The sequence below is a fragment of the Pipra filicauda genome, unplaced genomic scaffold (genome assembly GCF_003945595.2).
Source record: "Pipra filicauda isolate LSUMZ 115617 unplaced genomic scaffold, ASM394559v2 scaffold24_size8852520_pilon, whole genome shotgun sequence".
In the NCBI taxonomy this organism is placed as follows: domain Eukaryota; kingdom Metazoa; phylum Chordata; class Aves; order Passeriformes; family Pipridae; genus Pipra; species Pipra filicauda.
In genome coordinates, this window is record NW_024104365.1 from 4523068 (window position 1) to 4530366 (window position 7299).

The following is a 7299-nucleotide window of genomic DNA, read 5'->3' on the forward strand; positions in this document are numbered from 1 at the left end:
CTAGTTGCCAGTATCAGTGTTTCACAAAATAGTCATCCCATCTTCAATCATTCTGTCTTTACCCTAAAGGAGTATCTTCAGAGCCCTATCAGAACACAGCCCCAGAAACAACTATTTGTGATTCAGCTAAATATTAAAAGTTGTAGATTCAAGTGTAATGCTTGTTTACAACAGTTCAAACTCTGGATAGTCCTTCCACAGAAGTTTATCGACAAATTTCTGTATTTTACATTGAACAGTTGTTGGATGCAGATGGGCATCACACTTCAACTGCTGATCTGAACCGAGAGAGCAACCACTTGAACTGCATTTCTGGGGGGAGTGACTGGGCCGGGACCAGGACATCTGTGGACCTCTTTCAGGCTCAAGGCTAAGATAGGTATCAAGCAGCTTAGCTCTTTCTAGTAGTGGGCAGACATAAACACAACCAGAGGCACATCTTAAGAGGCCTTGGGAACTTCAGAAGAAAAAAACCCAAAGTGCTCATGGGGTTTAAGCACCTTCAAGGCTTACTGAAGTCCAGCTCCAACAGTGGAACCAAATCATACTCACATCCAAGACTTGGAGGCAGTTACTGGATTGTGTTCAAAACTGCCCAGTCTTGCAGCTATACTATGTGGAAGCTGATCACAACAGTATCACGAAAGTACTTCTGACAAATAATGTAGACAGATTCTAGAAGAAGATCTTATCCACGTGGGGGTTGTCCCAGCTTCAGACAATGTCTGAAAATCCTACATATCTGTCTTCTTGTACAAGGTGACTACTTCATGTATTTCTTTGCCTCCTGTATTACACTGTATTATTCTGTCACTTTAGGAGGAAAGGACACTGAATTGTCAGCTCTTTATCTAAATTTCTATGTTGTACCATGGAGAGAAAACCGAGAGTGTTCTTTCAGTAACATAATGAAGTGTTATGAAAGTGGATACTTTCAGAATAGAAACTATTTTGAGGAAAGATTTGTGTATTCTAGTTTGGAAAGCACTTAGCATATTTGTGTTGACAGTGGAGAGATCAATAAATAAATAGAAATGCAATATAAAAAGAATATAAAATACTGAAATAATAGAAATAAGAATATGCTGATAGCTAAGTATTGCTTTTACAGACGGAGTAGAGAACTAGTTCTCCCAGATAACAAGCTAATTCTTGCCTTTCTGAAACAATATAAAGAAACAGACTGTAACAGTTTAGAAACAGCTACTGTGTTTAAAGATTACTAGAGGAAGGAGAATACTAATTCAGAAGTCAAACCTTTGGAGCTTGTATTATCAAAAATTAGCGAAAGTAAATGATGCCATGACTGAAATATACTGGAGAGATTTGTTGGAGCCAAACTGACCAAGTACACTGCCTTGCCTGCCCTGTTCTGCATAATTAACTATCTTATTAACTAGACAATTGATTCACTGCTTTATTGATTAATTGTTGCATTCATTCTCTCTTTCTTCTTTTTGTTTTGCTGCCAACTTTATCAGTTTAATTGCACAACTTTCTCCCTAAGTGATTCATTCCCTAATCAACTCTCTTGTTCACTGCTGAGCCTGTTTGTCACCCAGTTCACTGCTCAGCTGAATCCCAAGCCTTCACCTGCCTGATCTTCTTGGCATTTGTGACAAGTTGAGGGGCCCCTCAGGGTTCTGACAACAGATTCTGTTTGGTACTTGGGACATTAGGAGATTTGGTATTTATTTTACATGTGCTGGAAGAAAAAAACACATTTTACATAAGCAGTGATTGGCTTTTGGTGTTCTGATAGTGAACTGGAGCTATGAAAAGTCATGGTAAAGGCTCTGTAAAAAGTCAATGTTTCTCTCTTTCTATGGATGCCTCTTTTAGACAGCACGTTTGTCTACATGACAACTGACTGCTACCATACTGCCTGAGGTAAAACTGCTTTTCAAGTCTTAATTACAGAAGACAAGCAAATCTGGTTATTGCAAATCTCAGGGAGGATTTCTCAGCAATTTTGACTGCCTGATCAGCCTGGCTAGCTGACCGGATGAAAAGGGCAGCAAAAGCGGCTTAAAAATTAAATCAGGTTGCTTAGGATCTTGTCCCCTTCAAGTGTTGAATACCTCCACAGAGGAAGGATCCACCACCTCTCTGAGCAGCCTGTTTCCATGCTTGACTATCCTTTTTTGGAAGATATTTTCCTTTATCTCCAGCCAGCATTTCCTTTGGTGCAGCTCGTTGTTTCCTGTTCACCTTTTGCTATGAACTTCTCAGAGAAAGCGGGCTGCTCCATCTTCTCCACAGTTCCCATTCTAGTAGCAGAGGATGGCAGTTAGATCCTTCTCCTGTACGACAGAGGCTCCAACAATATGACAATATGACAGCAAAATGAGAAACTGCCAGATGCTGAGAACAAGGGAAGGGAAAAGTGGCTGGACAATCCCAACCTGGAGCTAAACTAATAAACCAACCCAAGAAACTGATAGATAACATATACAGGGAAAGTGATGTCTTGGGAACTCTTCTTGGATAAAAAACATCAGAGGACAGTGAGAATAAAAAAGATTCCCAGATTTACAAGTGTCACTCAGAAAGGCCAGAATTCCTAATAACTGTCTAAAATCACCAAAACCAGTGTCAGTGACGAAAAAGTAAACATAAGTGGGTTGTTTATTTCAGAGAGGCAAACAAAAAAGGCAAACCAAATGGTATAATTGGGAAGCTCATGGATGTCCCTCAAAGCAGCTTTGCCTGGAGGGTGACAACAACCTGTTTTCCTGTTCATATCACACCACCAACTTGCCTCCATGTTTAGGGAGACCTGGAAGATTTCTCTGACTGTCAACAAGAGGAAGCCCCAGAAGGGATGGAGGATCGACAAAACCTCTCTCCAACATACTCCTCTTGAGGTGCAGAACTTCCTTCTTTTCCCTTTACTATTTGTTGTCACCAATTTTCTATTCTTTCAGCTTCTCCTACTCCACTGCACCATATCTTCAGTCCTTCAATTTTGCTTGATTTTCTACCTATCCTCTCGTATTTCTCCTCTTCTTTCTAGGTAAATCAAATGACAGTGCAAGCTATAACATGTAACCCTTTTCCATCCTCTGGTCTGCTATAGTTAATACTTCCTGCTTTCAAAAGGATAGCTTAAACCACTAGATCTTTGTTAGCTTCCTTTCTTTAAAAAGTGAGTGTTAGGCAGTCACGTTACATGTCTGCCAGTTTTCCCTAACATTTCTTGAACTAATTTGGCTTTTCAACTGAATGTGAAGGAGCTGAGGATGATTGAGTTCCTGTAGGTTCTGAGAATGCTCAGGACCAGGCAAAAAAAGGAGACCAGTTAGTGCTGCTCCCAGCAGAAAGAACAGACTACATTCACACATTATGCATTGTCTGGCAGCAGCTGGCAGCCTAAGCCACAGGCACTCTGCTCCTGGCTGGTGTCAGTGTTTGCTTGTTCTTGCCAAGCAGAAGCACCATAGGGACATGAGAGAGAGCTGGAGCACTGCAGAGGGATAACTTATACAAAACAGGACACAAATCTGTAGGAAATTCTGCTCAGGGAAACACATACCTTTTAAACACACGAAAAGCTGCCCAAAATAAAAGTCGCATGAAAAATTTCCACTCAGGATTTGACAAATGACAGGTTGGAACTATTTACTTAAAATCAGATTTGTGATTAAAATCAAACTTATGCTGTTTCAAATTCATAATAGAGCTTTTTTTAAATTTAATTAAAAATTAAATCTAAAACACCTTTAAACAGTACTATTGCTGATCAGGTACTTTGTCTTAATATGAGAAAATAGCTACAGGCAAAAGCTGCATTTGGAATTAAACATGTAAGTTTATTTATAAAATAAAGACTGTTTTATTTTTTAAAACAGCTTTAAGTGGCAAAAACTTTACAAGAATACAGTTTCATTGTAAACTGCCAGGAAACAAAACCTGCTTAGACTGATTTCAAGGTAATAAATCAATGCAGATCATTTTATTTCAAAAAGGCAGCCAAGATCTAGACCAAGCTGCCTTCCTACATTCATATCTAAACATCCTATGAAAGGAGTCTCAAAGGTGTCTCACTGACTTTGCCTCAGGCACATGATGTGACTTTTGAGGATGGTCCTGTGCAGGGCTAAGGGTTGGACTCGATGATCCTTGTGGGTGCCTTCCAACTCAGCATATTCTGTGATTCTGTGACTTCGGTGTTCAAGCCCATGGACACAGGACACAGTCACAGATACTAGAGTAGGCCCAGCAGTGTTGGGTTAATTTCTCAGCTTTCCTAGGTGAAGGAGATGCAGCACACTTAGAGCTCACCCTCTTTGCAAACACTTACCTTCCATCATTTTGCACAAATGCATGGCTTTCTCATAGTAAGGATGCTGGTGAAACCCTGTCATTGATCCATGCTCTCTCTTTCCACAGCACATGTAAAACTTTTGAACTGGAGACCTCTGAAAGAAGGGTAATTTCTCTGAGAAATGTGAAATTTTAGGGGGTGTTAGGAAACAAACTGATAAGGCAGCCACAGGTCTGACACATCTGAAATTTAAGATAGTACAGTGTGAACATTTATAAACATTTCAACTTACAAATGGTTTCATCAGTAAATCAAATTTAACTTTTTTACATATCTTTTTTCATCTGCTTTCATTGTATTCACACCTTAACCTTCCAGGCTCTTTTGAGTTCTCTACCACCACCTCCCTGTCCACCGTCAGCAAAACTCCCCACACCATCTCCCCCAGCCTCTCTCTCAGCATACTGCTTCATCTTTAGCTCTTGCTACCAATTTCAATTTTGGAAATTCAGTAAATTAAGATTTTTAGAAATAAAATAGATGAGAGCACGTCTGCAACAGCATCTATGTAGCGTCTGTGACACCTGACATTCATCACCACCTCTGTTCTCCAGGTACACACAGGTTGGCCTGCGAATATGTCTTATGTCCAAAAACATTAACATAAGTACAATTTTCACCAGTTGCAAGAGTCAGGAAGTTCAGCATAGAAATCAATCAGCAAACACCATGAAACACATGATCAAAGCCTGAGAAACAACACAACTGAACTTGTCTTCTGCACAGTAATGACTATGCCTTGGTCTTCCTTTCAGTAGTCTTCACTGTTTTATGAGGAACATTTTCAAATCCTAGAAAAGGAACTAAGACCCAGCCACCTCCGCATGCTTTCCTCCCAGTGGGGATTTGTCAAAATTCCCCCCCATGCAGGAGAAGCACATCCGCCCACAAACCTGGCACAAGAGGACCTTCCCAGCCCAGCAGGTCCCAGCACTCCTGCAACCATGGCTCTCATCCAGGGGGGTATATGGAAAATAAAAGTGGCTCCGAGGTTTTCTTTGTTAGTAGCAAAAGAAATGAGTAGCAAGTAATTTTAAAGACCTTTCTCTTTTGCTTATCTATGCCTTTTGTGAAAACAGATCAGTCACTGGACAAGATGTTTATGAGCAAGTCATAACACATCACAGTCTGTGCAACTTCTGTGGGAAAACTGAGTAAATACGTATGTAACTAATCTTTTGTCTTCCGTGGGTTTGGTTGATTACTGGAACAAGTGGGAAAAAAACCCCCTCCATAATTTCTGGGCCAAGCAATTTTATTTGGTATATATTCTTTTCCAAACAGAAAAAGTATTGTTTCTCTAAAATTAAGGACAGATTGAATGTTGTGTGAGGTCTAAACTGGGCTGCATGTTCAACCATTTGCTTGATTACGGAAAAAGAGCAATTGGCCTTCTCTGACTAAGGTGCACCTGGCTTTTTTTTTTTTTTTAGTCTCCAGCTCTTCACAAAGCATGCTTGTGTTCAAAAAGAGATATTTTCATAAGCAAGCTTTTGTGTACAGCAGCACTTCAGCTGTATTTCAGAAATTAAGAATCATCCATCTGAGATCCGTTTTAATGACTAATTTCCCTACCATAGAGTTTAAAGTACAAGAAACAGCCACCGACTGGCAGAGCCAAGCTTTCAGTTGCCATGCAACACCACTGTCGCAGGTTTCCCTTCATCTTTTAGTGCTTTTACTCTGGCTCTGTTCTTCATGGATGAAAGTTACACAATGCTTTCTAGGTACTTAACAGCAGATGTATTAAATTTCTAATCCAATATAAAACAGACTGCAATTTTCTACTGAAAAAGTCACATCAATGAATTTAATAATGTTTTAAATTATAGTCTTCGATAACAGAGTATCTAGTTTTCAAATTTACATTATGCTGATTTTCCTATCATATGAATCAGCTACAACTCCCTTTTGTCTATGTCTTCTTTTAAGTGCCTGTGGGATTTTGTGGGGAGAAAGATCTCATCCAGAACTTTGCAAAGCCAGCTGTCCACACGCTAGTTGGAGGCAAACACAAAGCATTTGCTCATCAGGAGGCGGAGATGGGCACCATTACTCCTGTGATGGTAGCTAGCTGCTAATCACCTCGAACCCTTTGTGCTGACCAAACTGCAGAAAAAAAAAGCTGAAACCTCTCCATATGAGCTGCCATTATATTCAAGAGTTTTTGTTATCAACTTGAATCAGATTTGAAGCAAAGAAGTAGACATAAATGATTTTACATTTTCCAATGAGACTCTGAGTTGTCTATGCTGTTGCCTTTTTCAGAGAATATCTTGTATTTTGCAGAAGAGTAATTTAGTATTATCAGTGGACTGTAACCAAAACTTTGAGCAATCTAGACATACTAATGGAGCTACTCATACAGGCAGGGCTCCAGAGTAGTTCTGAATTGGCATAGACAACCATTTCTAAGCACAACAGGCACCAGCCATCCAGAAAACAATGCTGTCACATACATAAAGATGATTTTGCTTTCTTTTTCCTACATGGTAGAATACATCGGTTCTCTTGTTTCTGAAATCTGTTTTGAAAATGTAAGAGTGTAATTATATAAATTAGCAGAATAGCTTAGATTTCACATAGGCTACAACTGATTGCAAATTTTGTCTCTTTGCCATGATGATGAATATTCATAACTTTCGTTCTGCTGTTTGAGTATTAGAATTACATAGTAGTGTTTTTTACAATAAAATAGTGTTTTGAAAATAGATTACTTATGGTATCTAAATTATGTTCAAAAATAGTCTAGAAATATGCTGCCTGTATACTTATTTTTGTCAGCTCTTGACCTGAAATTTATAACAAGTATTACCATGTGATGCATTTGTATGGATTCACTGAATCTCTTTCAACACAAAGGTGAAAGCCTTTTCTAAAGGCAGTATCACTTTAATATAATTGTCATTTTATAAAGTGGATTTTGCTTTTTCTCACTGAAAACTTCATCCTGCTGCAGAGGAAAGTGCAGA